Here is a 14843-nt window from a genome sequence, read left to right on the forward strand (position 1 = left end):
CTACTGCTGCTCAGCTGCCTGGCAAGGTTGGTACAGCACAACAGTTCACAATTATAAACTTTCTAATAACCAACTGGTACAAGCCCCATCACCTGATTAACTGCAGAATGTCTTCGTATGTCATTAAAATAACTATCACCTTCTGACCGTCCCCAAATCCATTACACTGAAAAGCCTGATAAATAGACTGCATCACAGCCATAGGAAAAGACACAATTTGAAGATACGGTGACTGCAAGTAAACTTGAGATTCAGATGACACTTTTGTGGTTTCGGATTTAATTTGAACCCCTCAAGTAGATTATTTCATCATATAAAAATGAATGTTACTTCCCTGTAATTCATTACAGATAAACTTGTAATGTCCCAAATTTAATCCCCCAGTAACTGTCATCACAGAGCCGTGTTTGTCATCCAAACCCCTCAATAGATTTTATCCCCCTGCTCCATCACCATCTGCGTATTACACAATTTGCTCAGAGAATTTATTATCCAGCAGCTGCCTACAAGTATAGATTACTGCAGGTACTTGCTACTGAGCATTCCAGTCATAATCCAAAACACAAAAAACATTTAGTGAAGTGGAAATTCTTTTGATGGGGTGAAAAATTTGAAAAAAATTGCTACTAGCAAATCCACCAACACAATACAAAAAAAATTTCCATCACTAAGCCTGTCAGTGAGGGGGTCAATGAATTGCTTGCTTTTATTTTAGGTTTAAAACCAAAATCCTACTTCCTATTCAGAACATTTAAAAGCTTCCCAAACATTGGTTCATTTTCCATCTCAACGCAGACAATGTTGTTCCTGCTCAACTCCATCTTTTTCACAGTAAGTTTCTAGCATACACCAGAAGAATACATCTGCCATTTATATTAAAATGGTACAGTTCAGTACATGGAAAATAGATGCCAAATTAATCTGCTAAAAATGGCTAGGACATGATTATTGCTAAAATTTATGAAAGCAAGTAGGTAGCAGATCTGACAATACGGAATTGGAGTGGAGGAGAATTTCCATCTCTCTGATCCTACTGTTGAATAACCAACAGCTAGTCAAAAGCTTTAACCCAGCAATGAAAACTTGCTTAAACATCATGGTTGACAGGATAGCAAATACATATGCATATTAGCTAGCCACATCAGTCGCAACTATTAAAGAATTTTTCTAATTGAACTAATTTTTAAATGAGTTTCAACGAAATTGAAACTTGTTACTCATTCTACACTTTTAAAACAATGAATCTGAATTTGGGAACTAACTTGATGCAGGTATCAAGACTATTAATTAAAATGATATCAATGCATTAGCAACCAATGTTAAACAACTATTTCTGGTGATATCAATCATCTTACACTGTCAGATCTGGTAAGCCATCAAGTAATCTACCTTTTTTTAGGCCACTGACTGTAAAGTTTATTTATTAATCACAAGCTTACATTAACACTTCAATGAAGTTGCTGTGAAATTCCCCTAGTTGTCACACTCCAGCAGCACTTGTTCAGGTCAATGCACCTAACCAGCACATCTTTCAGACTGTAGGAGGAAACTGGAGCATCCCCACACAGACACGGAGAGAATGTTCAAACTCCATAGATAGACCCAAACTGGGTCCCTGGCGCTGAGAGGCAGCAGTGCTAACCACTGTGCCATGACAGTGCCACCTCTTCAAACAGAGTCATATGGTCTCAAAATGTTAACACTATTTCTCTCCACCAATGCTGCCAGACCTTCTGAGCTTGAATATTTTCTGCTTTTTATTTCAGATTTACAGCAGCCACAGTAATTTGCTTTTACTACATAAATCTAATTATTTCTCTTAAATGCATTATAGCTAGGCATGTATTCGAAAGGTTCGAATGCTGATTGTCCCTGGAAGGTGGGTCTTCAATTTTTTCCATAATTTGTTAAAATGGTGATCAAAACTTCCTCTGGATTGTTGGTCAGTATAAATGGAAGCTAGTTAAAGAACCTAATGAATTGTGGCTAACTCTGCTTTACTGGCTGGAACAAAGGCAGTGTTGTAATCAAAAACAAATCCACTGATCAACAGATGATTGGTTTCACATTTTGAAGTTAGGCATGCAGCAGATTCAATATTCAAAATACAGCATCTATGGACCAAGACCAAGCCAGATTTTGGATTACCTGCTGGATCTGATGACAACAGGAGGGTGATGAAGGTAAGCACTTTACTTCCAAGTTCCAGAACTGGCCTGAGGCTGTTCCATCTTTTGTTTCCGAGGTTGATAATCCTTCCTGTACACCTATTTTAGGGGCTCCTTGTGTTTGGCCCCTGTATTTAATACCGAGGCAACAGAGGATGGACGCCAAAAATCCTAGTGGTTACAATGATTTAAAGGGTGCAATTTATGTAAGCACCCATATAACCCAGTGTTGAATTTCAAGTTTACAGTTACTCATTTTTCTCTACTCGTCAAGTTCTGTGTGGAATTGAAGAGTTATCCATCTGATCTTGTAAGGAATAATCTATCTTTGGTGCGTGATGAGAAAGCACAGTGAAGCAACCAAAAATGACCAAAGGGTGGTCATGTAAAAACACCTTCCTCAATAATATCATTACAGATTTCAACTTTCATATTGACCATCATTGTACTGAGTCACAGCCTTTATATCATCATGGATGGATTGTACCAGACTGGCATATCACACAGAAGTAATGGTTGCTAGAGACTGCACACAGGTTTGGCGACTTTGAATTAATGCACTGAATAATTTATCCCTCGATGACCAGCTAAATTCTGGCATCAGAAAAACAACCCACTCAGCTCACTAACTAACCGTGCCTGAGATATTAGAAAATTATCAACCCGCATCTTGATGTTCAATCAAAAACCAGTTCTAAGCTCATTGCTATGTAACAGCAAGAACTGAACCAACTAAAGTGAACATGAATGGACAAACTCATTCTACAACACTGTATCTACCACACTAAATGGGACAATAAAAATCCACATGGCTTCACTGAGGAAACAAACCACTAAGCTGAATAATATTACTGAAATATAGATGCCGCCGGTGGTGGCTTCATCATCTAAATTGAAATCGGAAATAGGAATCCTTTGTACGAAGAACTCAAAGAAGCTTCAAGGCCATTGATCTGACATAGACTCAGCTTATGGAAACTTGAAAAAATATATGAAAACTTAATGTCGACACTGAATGCTGGAAAAACATGGCTAACACCAGACCACATTTGAGGGCTGTGCTGCATTGGGGACCCAAGAGTGGTGACTAAGAGGAAAAATAAAATATCAAACAGGAAAGCACATCCAACTTCAAAAATTAATAAATCTGCAAGCTTCATAATCTGGTCCTGTGACTTAGTCACAACAATTGAACACTTCAGACATCTCAATGTTACAACTGCTTTGGTACTTAAATCATCATCTTTCATGATGGATGTTTGCCATAGCTTTAACAGACTGTCTCATATTCTGTTGATGCCACTGGTCATCACCAAAATAACTCTTCAAATGTGACCCTAGGTGGTGATTGTGATTGACGGGTTGTTTCACCATCAGGGGCATCACACCAGTCCAATCTTATTTCTGATCACCAGCAGAAAAAAAATTCACCAAAGTATCAGTTAGGAATGGAAAGCTCAGGGATCAGCTGACTTAGCACAAACCAGGAATTAAATCCAGAATTCTCTTTTCCTCTCAATGAAGGTCACACAGGGTAGTGCATTTATCACAGAATCAGAAGGAAGGAAAATCTCCTGTTTTAAGTAATTATTTAAATGACATTGTTTTTGGACTTCAAGTTCAATCATGAGTCACTTTTTTGATATGCAATACTTCGTATTTTAGATGGTCATGGCTTGCAATCAGGCTTTTTATTAAACCAACAAAGCAGTGCTGTTTTCCTACCATTATTTCCAATCCTTAAATGTTTTGGCAGTGACAGTGTTCATAATCTCTGCACAATATCTAACATTTTGAATTAAAAGAGTCATGGACATTAAAGTATTCCAAATGCAGTTGAATACTCAGCTGTGACAATATAAGAGAGGGGTGAACTTTCACGAAATAAATGGTCATTGCTCAGACACTGTTAAGATTATATATTTAAAAAGAAAAGTATGCCTGCTGAGAAAAAATTGCAAATAATCCATATTTTGAAAGTCATTGATTAATAACTTCCACAATAAAGTGCCGTCCCTTTTCTCAATACAGTACTTGGCTTCAAGCAGCTTTTATTTCTCATTTATTGGTTGATACTCTACAAATTTAAATCACTGCTATGGAGCAATGCTTAAAAAAATGTTTTAAAGTAACCAATGCAAAAGCTGGTTACGTTTATCTGGTTTAAATTTTGGACTAGAAAGTTATGATTTTAGGAACAATGAATATTACAATCATTTCCTAAATATGGCTGTCCAGGACACAACAAGTTCACAATCCCAAAGCATCAAGTACCACATTAGCAAATCAAATCACTTCATCTTACATAAACATGCACATCAGCATTATTATTGTTCCAATTCAGAACAGCAGTATGAAAAATACAGCTGCATGAAGACCTCCACAGCTGAACAAATGATTTTTTTGGTATTAACTGAATTGCAGTGGAATTTTAAAACCAAATCGTTTGCTGTGAGCCAGCAGTTTTGGATACAGGAATTATGAACAGGAATAGGGAAAGAGGAAGATTAATCTAAATTGATTTTAAAAATTGATTGACCTTTTAAAAGAAACACTCCACACCAAGTGTTGTCATATGTAATAATAGCATAGGAAAGATGACTTAGCTTAAGTTACTGATTCAATCCTTCACTGCAATAAAGATGTCTGCAAAGTGCAAAAATTCTAATTCTGACACCTAACAAGACTTACTGCACATTTTCACAAATCAGAATGATTCAATTGAACTCACAGTCAACCTAAACGAAGTCAGGAACTGAATGCAAAAAAAAATGCACTTTTGAATAAAAATGCTGACCTATTTCACTCTATATAGCTTGCAGGAACGAAGCTGGGCTGCATCCCTTGCCCTCAGATTGCCACAATGTCTACCACTCTCCTTTATTCTGTTGCCACTTAATTTCTTTTCCCTTCCTGCTCAACAAAATAAACCTTTGATTGTCATAAGATGATTCTGGCATAAGAAGATTCTGCTTAAGTGACTCAGTGATGTTACACTACTAATAATGACAGAGCAGCTGTCATTTCCCATCCCCCCCAAAAAAACTACAAATATTACATCAACACTGCTGCACAAGCCAAGGCCTGTCACATCCTCAGCCTAACTTAATCCATCTTTACCAGTGGCCCAGCATCTTGTGAACTGAAGAGGGAGCAAAATTCATGATTTCTACTGACCAATGAAATCGTAAGAAAGCAACACTTCTAGCAGTGAAGATGAGCTAATGAGACTAATGGAAAAGCAGCAACAGTCAAGATTACCACTGATAAACTCAGGAGTGAAGCTCACCAGGGTTCCTGTTTTAGTTGCTGGACTGAAGATAAAGAGCCACCACTGTATTCCAACAGTTAAAAGCAACTGGAATTGTGATGCTCTGATGGCAGTTACACTATCTTGGCCTGATTTAAGGGGAACTGCTGTGACATCACAGGAGTTAGTGACCTCAGGAGTCACAGCACAGATTCAGCAGCCCCAATTCTAGTGAAAAAAAGCTGCGTCAAATGCACTTTAGACGAGAAACGGCCAGATAAAGACGGCAAACTTATCTTTACTACGCCAAACTTTACACCAATACTTTAGAGTGGGGGAAACGGTCTTTACTTACCATCCCCCTACACACACACACATACACACTCAGGCATTTAATGCGATCAGGCAGACTGAAAGGTTGCCCTTCCTTTTATGGAACAAAAAAGGTACATAAACCGACAAGTCACTTTTAATGGCAAGAGCCGTTCCAGATGCTTCCAAGACATTAAGTGAGGCCGGTGGATCCAGTCCCTGGAACTGATCTCGGCCTACTCCCCTGGGGTGGATGTTGGGTACTGGGGAGGGGAGGGTTGCGAGGGGAAAGTTGGTGAAGCGCTGAGGGGACTGGCGGCGCGGCCTGCGGGACTGCAGCAGCCTGCGGGAAGGGACGGCGGAAATCCCCACCACCGCTACCCGCCCCATTTTAAATCAAAACCCCCGTCCCGTTTATTATTTCCATCCTTCTCTCTCTCTCCCACTGACATACTCACAGACTCTGGCCGCTCTGCCGTGGGCTTCGCCACCATCCCCCACTACCCAGCCCCCCGCCGACCTCTCGAGCCGGGAGCTCACGAGTTAACCGAACGTCTGGCCTCCCATCCGGGACCCGCGACCGCCCCGCCGGAAATGGCGTCACCCTCCACTCACTGCGGCTGCGCAGGCGCCGACGGGCCGCCTGCGTCGCAATGCTGCCCTGTTTTAATCAGGCGCACGCGCCTTACCCCCACTGTGTCTAATTGAAGCGAGGGGGCCGCCATCATTGATAAAGGCGAAAAGTAAAGGCGCAACTCAGTGCAATGTAGCAAAACTCATTGTCACAATGTTTTAAACAAACTGCATATGTTCACACCAAAGCATGCTTAGCAACAGGAAGTGATGTGCAAAATGAATTCGAGTGTACTGACATTTTTAGGCTAAGATCAAGTCTGGTATTGACGTGCCGCGCTTGGTTGAAGTCATTGGGTTACATTTTAACTTAAAAGCGGCATCTCGGCCTTTTGGCTAAGATGCAAATGAGATCAAGTCTTGGAGGAGGTGCAATGCTTGCTCCAATCAGCTTGGATCATGTAGATCAAGCCCAAGACAGGAGGTGAGAGCCCTGTTTTGTCAGCTTGGATCAGATCTGTCTCAACTTGTTGAGACGCTGAATTGGACTTGATTTGATTGAATTGGAATAAAAACAAAATTTTTTAAAAAATCAGATGAAAGGTCGTGGATTGAAACATTGCTTTTCTCTCCACAACTTGGGCAGCGTGATGGCACAGTGGACAGCACTGCTGCCTCACAGTGCTTGGGACACACATTTAATTCCTGGCTTGGGTCACTGTCTGTGCAGAGTCTGCATGTTCTCACTGTGTCTGCCTGGGTTTCCTCCAAGTGGTCTGGCTTCCTCCCACAGTCCAAAAGATGTGCTGGTTAAGTGCTTTGGCCATGCTAAATTCTCCCTCAGTGTACTCAAACAGCCGCCAGGGTGTGGCAACTAGGGGATTTTCACAGTAATTTCATTGCACTGTTAACGTAAACCTACTAGCAACACAAATAAACTTAAGATGAACAACTTTCTTCTTGTATCATCATTTTCTATGCAGGTATGGCCCTAGAAAGGTTTGATTTTTGACATCTGTTTTGATGTGTGTATTTGACTTTTTTTATTCATTCATGGGACATGGTTGTTGCTGGCTGGCCAGCATTTATTGCCCATCCCTAGTTCCTGAAAGCAGTTGACAGTCAACCACATTGCTGTGGCTCTGGAATCACACGTAGCTCAGACCAGGTAAGGATGGCAGATTTCCTTCCTAAAGGTCATTAGTGAACCAGATGGATTTTTCTGGTAATCGACAATGGTTTCATGGTCATTAGCAGATTCTTAATTCCAGATATATTTTATTGAAATCGAATTCTCCTAACTGCCATCATGGGACTGGAACCTAGGTCCCCAGAACAGTATCCTGGAGCCTATTGTAATTCTGAGTGTGAATATCTGAGTTTTTTTAAAAAAGTGAAATCCTCATCCACTCACTTATTCCTAAACCATGCACCCTTCATTATTTCCTGAACACAAACTAATGTCAATGGTTCCAGTCCTACTACTTGGACTGCAGTGGTTCAAGAATGCAAGACACGACCATTACCTCAAGGGCAATGAGGAATGGACAGTAAGTGCAAGCCTAACCAGCCACATCCCTTGATTTAACAAAAAACGGACATTATGACATTTAATGCGAATAATATTAAAGCTGCAAGTGTCTGCAGTATTAAAATAGAAATTCTTGGCTGAGCACTAGTCAAGCAGGAACAATGTGATTTGGGAGATCCCAGCCCCAAATTCAATTTACTATAAGCTATCAACTGTAAGTAAAAGCAGAATACCATGGAGTCTTCTTTGGGGTCTCCCCACAGATGCTACACAGATGCTACACAGACCTGCTGAACCTCTCCAGCATCTTTTGTTTTTTATTATTTACTTTTAAATGTCAGTTCTTTCAGAATCTATGACCAAACTGACCAGTGAATTCAAAGCAGTACTGCAACACTTTAAAGCTATTTAAAGCAATCTGATGTGAAATTAGCAAAAGGAACAAGCTTTGATGCTATTTTGTTCAATGGAAGATTCATGACATTATAAAGGGCATATTCATGGCTGGCACCCTTGAGATGCTGTTACAAAGGCAGGTTCTCCTGACTGACATTGAAGGGCTTTCTCCCCAGATATGAATCAGCTGAAACATATTGCAGGAAATAACTGACAAGGTGAGATCAAGCTTCAAATACACAGCCAAATTATTCACCAATTCCAAGATATCAGACTAATTCAGACAAATGCAAGGTGATACATTTTGATAGCTCCAATTCAGGTGGGAGATATAAAATAAATGGCAGAACCATCAGGAGCATAGACACACAGAGAGACCCTGGGAATACAGATCCACAGATCCTTCAAAGTGGCAGCACAGATGGAAAAGGTGGTGAAGAAAGCATATGGCATGCTTGCCTTTATCGGATGGGGTATCAAGTATAAAAGTTGTCAAATTATGTTACAATTATATAAAACATTGGTTAGGCCACATTTGGAATACCGTGTTCAATTCTGCTCACCACACTACCAGAAGGACATGGAGGCTTTGGAGAGAGTGCAGAAAAGGTTTACCAGGATGTTGTCTGGTGTGGAGGATATTAGCTATGAGAAGAGGTTGAATTAACTGGGATCGTTCTCCCTGGAAAGACGGCGGCTGAGGGGCGACCTGATAGAAGTTGATAAAATTATGAGGGGTATAGATAGGGTGAACAGTTGGAAGTATTTCCCAGGGCAGAATTTACAATTACAAGTGGGCAAAAGTTCAAGATAAAAGGGGAAAGTTCACTGGAGATGTGCGGGGGAAGTTTTTTACAGAGATGATGGTGGGGGCCTGGAATGCATTGCCAAGTAAGGAGGTTGTGGCAGATATGTTAGCCACATTTAAGAGTTATCTTGATAGGCATATGAACAAACGGGGAGTAGAGGGATATAAGCAGCTGGTCTAGGTAGGACAATATGATCGGCACAGACTTGGAGGGCCGAAGGGCCTATTCCTGTGCTGCGCTGTTCTTTGTTCTTAATGACACCTTGCTCTAAGAAGAATCTACCTGAAAAGATGTTCTCTGAACTAGTTGCTTTTATTACAAACTCCCCCAAAGACCTTTTACACAATCCTAAAGCCCATCAAATGGTCAATGTGCATGGCCATGCAGCAGTATGATGTACAGCCAAACTAATATCAATATTTGAAATGATCACATTGAAATATTTTTGTGGAATTTCAGGGAAAATTTACATTAAGACGTGGCTATTAATTCAGCACATTAGGGATCAGAGCCATCAAACTCACAATGTCCCTGAGAAAGTACATTCTTACAACAGCCAAAAACAGACATCTGTCAGAGAGGTGTTCCAACATACTATATTAGTTTGAGACATTGTGGGTTTACCAATTCACATGTTTTATAATGAATTGACATTATTCAGGGGAGTCCAAGGACAGCTGCCACAAATTCACACCAGAGAGGGCAGATGTAGATAGAATTGGTGTCTCCAATGGCTAATCCCCAGACTTCCAAGCTGGGGAACAGTGAGACGTCTCAATCCATTGAAACGGTTACTGATTCATCTTTCCAAAGATGGGAGACAGTACATGGGGTAAAAGACTGATGTGGGGAATTTTTAAAGGGTGGCCAATTTATGTCTAAAAACTTAGACGCCATTCAAAAACTCGCAAAAGGCAAAGTCCCTATTCAAAAGACGTAACAAAATTTATTTAAAAGATGCAAAAATCATACAGGTCAAACAAAACATAAACGTACAGCCATTATGGAGACGCTCAAATGGTTAAACAGCTCAGATTCAGAGTTCCAAAACCTCTCCAAAGATCTGAGGCACTCAGCCAAAATACAGAACGATTATACCTTTCTGTTATCTAAAATACGCCTTTTCATTAGCTTAAAATCAATTTCATTTAGTGTTCACATGTCAGTCCAGTTTTTGACAAAGTACCTCAGTCAATTGCAATTCTGCCAATCAGTACAATGATATCTCATTAGTCTATTCAATTCGGACATCTTGGCTAAACCCATTTCCTGGTTGCTATGCAACTATGGATGCTTTCCATAGATGGATCTTTCCCACAGGCACATCACCAGGACAGAAAGATACATGATTCCTGGGCCCTAAGAATGCATTATCTTATGTCTGGACAATGTATCCCACTATAGAGTTACAATATTTGTCTCAAAAACTTGAAAGTTTCTAATCCATACTTTTGCTAACTTATGGATTCCCAGCTTATGCTCTAACCTTCTGACCTTACCATTACACTTAACCCCTTCTCGCTAACCTGTCTCCAACAAGACTACATCTGTCTGTGAATTTCACTGGCTAATATGAAATTCCCTTCTCCAGCATATGTAAGGTCACAGTATCTGGTACACAATCTGGGACTTCATTATTTTAGATCATGCTATTTTGTAATGAGATATAATGTAATGAGACCTGATACTAAACCCAAGAGGCTATCTCATTCAGAAATGCAATTTGTAACAAAGAACTTCAAAGAGAAATCTTTCCAACACACCCTCGCTGTGCAATATCACTACATCTACAGTTACTGATACACTGGCTGCAAGTTAGTCAAATATCTGTCACTATACATGCTTCTCAAAAATGCAGTATCTGAAAGCTACTTCTCTGCTTCAAGAACACAATAGAATATAACAAAAGAAAACAAACTTAAACTGGAAACCCAGAAATTCCTGTTCATAACTCTTAGAAGAGGGCTATCCTTGTTAATGCAAGCTTCTATGATGTAGGGAAGGTAAAGCCAGAGTGATCATAGAAATCTCTATAGTGCAGAAAGAGGCCATTCAGCCCATTGAGTCGGCACCGACCACAATTCCACCCAGGGCCTGTCCCCGTAATCTCACTTATTTACCCTGCTAATCCCCCTGACACTAAGGGGCAATTTAACATGGCCAATCTACCTAACCTGCACATCTTTGGAGCGTGGGAGGAAACCCATGCAGATATGGGAAGAAAGTGCAAACTCCACACAGGCTGTCACCCGAGGCCAGAATTGAACCTGGGTCTCCGGTGCTGTGAGGCAGCAGTGCTAACCACTGCACCATCACGCCGCCCAAAGAGGTCTTACCGAATCTCAGGACTATTCCCACCTCTGCACTTATTATGCTTTTCCACCAATTTGCTCAGTGGAAACACAGTGACAGAAATGTTACATGTATATATTGCAATGCAAGCTGTTTGCCATGTCCTTTGGTGTCAACAGCATGACAGATTTGAAAGCAGCCTTCAGCTGAATGGAAATTAAATGCCCGCTGAAGCTTTTTGCACATTCTGTGCTGAGGAACTACCAGTTCCATCATTTTGTGCATTGTGTAAAGCAGGCTGGAATGTAGGCCTGTAAATGTTTAATTTTAGGCAGCCTTTTTACCCAGTTGAAAGCCAGAGAAAGCATTTTCAACAGCAGGAATACCATAAAATCCCTGCAGTACAGAAGGAGGCCATTCAGCCCATCAAGCCTGCACCAGCAACAATCCCAACCAGGCTCTATCCCTATAATCCTACGCATTTACGCTGCTAATCCCTCTTACACTGAGGAGAAACTTAGCATGACCAATAAACCTAACCCACCTTTGGGCTGTGAGAGGAAACCCGCAGAGACACAGGGAGAACGTGCAAACTCCACAGAGACAGTGACCTGAAGCCAGAATTGAACCTGGGATCTTGGCGCCGTGAGGCAGCAGTGCTAACCACTGAGCCACCGTGCCACCCTAGTGACAGGAACGGTTCACTTCTCAACATTCTTCCTCATGAATGAATTTTCTGTAATTATGTTAGACAGCGTCTAATTCTTTTGTCTCATTCGAATTACCAATCATCAAACCTTGGTTTACAGTTTTCATGGAAAAATTACAGAATGTGATTTCCAAAGTACTTGTAAGTACCTTGGAATCCAATGTAATAAGAACAGAATTTTATTGTTTCAGTCACTGTAAAGTAATGTTCATACTCATACCAGAAAATTCAAAATTGTACTACATTTGATCAATTATTTAACATTGCTGAATAAAACGAATAGGACATCTTAGAAACACTGGATATAGTGGAATAAAATAAATGGTTTATCGGGGGAATAATCTTTCCACTCCATTAACGAAAAAAAGGGGAAGAAAGCAATAGTGTCTCCAGCAGTTGAAACATTAGGCCATTTCAGCTGCACCTTGGTTGGTCTCCTCTAGGGCAGGAATGGAGCTTGCTTTGCCACACAAATGCAGGCATGGCAGCATGGCAACCACAGGATGCTATTCCCTATGCAAGACCCATAGGAAGGGAATGTTGGGGCCAGTGTGGCCCCTCATGAGGCACGCTGGCAATCAAGCTCGTTAGAACCTTGTTAAAGTTGAGTTTAGGAAGCCTGTTGTGATTTTCCCAATGTTTCCCAATCCCCAATATGATGGCGGCCAGCTCAGGATATTGAACGATGTGTGTAGCTCAGTCAATCTCTTGAAGAAGTTGAGTGTTGTACAATTTAACAGTTAGTGTTAACCACTTGTAACTATGTACATATATGTATAGTGTAAGCTCTAAGCTAGGAGTTGTTTCCATGCTTGCTTCTGCACATGTCTCAGTCCAACACAGGACTGCCCTCTAGACTCAGGTCATGTGTTCCTTTCTATCACACTGTAGGCGGCACTGAACTTAGTCCCATTTTAATCCTTTCTATGCCACATCCTTATACTACATCTCCATCCAAGTTTTCATCCAATGAATCTACAATGCATTCCTGTTTTCCTAATGTATGTACATTACTTTGACTATCTCTTCTCCCCAGGTTCAGGCAGTCTGGAGCCTTCATTATTCTTCCACATCTTATCCTTACAGCATTGGAGGAGCTGTAAATTCTGTTTTACTGGGTAAAACTTGATGAATAGGAGATTGTTTTGAATGTGATCATTCTGGTATTTGTTTGGTTGATCTTAGTTCTCTTTGGAGTTGAACCATTCTTTCCCAACTCTACATTTGATGTTGTTAATGGTCATTGGTTTATCTGTTCCTTACGGGAGACAGCACACAGCTTGTTAATGATGTTCATTCTGTTTTTCTTCCTACATGTTGTTCTCCACCATGTACACTGGGATGAAAGATGTCTCTTCCTATTGTTTGGGTGTGACTTATCAACAGGCTCCCTTTGCAGTTTAACTTTATGTGCAGTTATGTTCTCATTAGCTTGCTTCCTTACTTCACTGAACTGTGGTTGGTTGACGGCTGTCTATACGTTCCAGCATTGTCTGGCTAACAGGTACACTAACCAGAGGTTGCAGCGTCTGTGTCATGGAGTCTTGAGGTATATAACCAACAGGTATTGGAACTGAAGATTGGTTGCTGTTGGTTCATCTTTTGGTTGTCTTCCACTTGAGGCCTCGAGGTAACCATCTGAGTGGCTGGCTGGTCTGACCAATGAGGAGCATATTAGCACCTGCAAAGAAAATGGGCAAACCAGCTCTACAAAGAGTGAAGACACTTCAGAGCTGAGGTCCCAGTTGAGAGTATCATTTCTGTTGGTATTCTCAGGAACTTTATAGTTCTGTGTAATTGATGACAGAGATTTTCTTGATATTTTCTGCCACTTTAAGAGGGTTCAGGGCAACTCAGCCATCTCTGCTCAGAAGAGAAAACGACTGGATTTGAAGGATATATATGACTTCAGAAATTTGTTTGCATCTTAATGATGCTATAATGCAACCAATGATAACATTGGAATCTGTTATAATGTAACAAATTGTATCATTGGAATCTGTAACACTGTAACCAATGGAAACAGGCTATGAGGGTCAGCTGACCCGGTACAAATAGAAAGCATAAGGGGATTGCAGGGAACATTTGCAGACCCTTGGTCCAAGTGGTGGTGTAATGAAGTTCCTTTATTAAACATTCTTTTGGACTTACTTTGTGAAGTTAGTTCTTTTATTACTTGCAACTGGATTATCTTCAGTGCTGGATGAACAAATGGTTCCAGAATCATATCTATAACTGGAAGTTGATTCCTCCAAGCCCATAGAGTGGTCTGTCATTCATCACTGGAGGTCTCTCAGACATAGTTTCTTGTCTGAGAAGATCATCTCCCTGTCCCATATGAGATGACTATTAACCAAAATGTCTGCTTTTCAGAATAGAAATCCCTGATCCTTGACCTCACACAAACAGCATTATTTGTTTCCTCTTGGAGTGGTGCCTTGACTTTATCAATCATCTGTGCGTCTGGTTGTGTTAGCTTTGTGTAGCTTTCCGAACTGTCCTGGGCAATTACAATTAAAATACAGTGGAGACTGCTGGACATTGATTATGCCTGCGGGAGTCACTTGGCTTTACAGCTCTGGCATGGTTACCCACCCTTTAGGGGTTAGTTAGATTATTGCTTCCCTTCCCTACAAGTGTCACTGTTCCTCAATTGTTTTACTGGCTGGACTATGAGTATTGCTGTGTCCCATGGCTTGCTTTCACCTCTTAAGATGGATCAGTGCAATAAACGGATTTCGCATTGCCTGACACTCTAAATAACCTTCTCAAGGATCAAATTTTCCTTTTCTTGAAGTACGTC

The 14843-nt window shown here is 40.7% G+C and overlaps 1 protein-coding gene across 4 annotated transcripts in view; it reads right to left on the reverse strand.

Annotated features, from left to right (window-relative positions):
• Nucleotides 1-6292, reverse strand: part of LOC145359145 (speckle-type POZ protein) — a 117853-nt gene extending 111561 nt beyond the window's left edge. For 2 of the 4 annotated variants that reach the window (XM_080213556.1, XM_080213562.1), the window contains exon 1: nt 6189-6292. The gene's annotated coding sequence lies outside the window, so the exon portion shown is untranslated. Of the gene's footprint in view, nt 1-5773; nt 5793-6188 lie in introns of those variants that run through there. The other 2 variants (XM_080213557.1, XM_080213560.1) reach the window with 2 other exon arrangements.
• Nucleotides 6293-14843: the final 8551 nt, after the last annotated feature.

This window comes from Carcharhinus amblyrhynchos, chromosome 27 (genome assembly GCF_965287045.1).
Source record: "Carcharhinus amblyrhynchos chromosome 27, sCarAmb.v2.hapA, whole genome shotgun sequence".
NCBI lineage: Eukaryota > Metazoa > Chordata > Chondrichthyes > Carcharhiniformes > Carcharhinidae > Carcharhinus > Carcharhinus amblyrhynchos.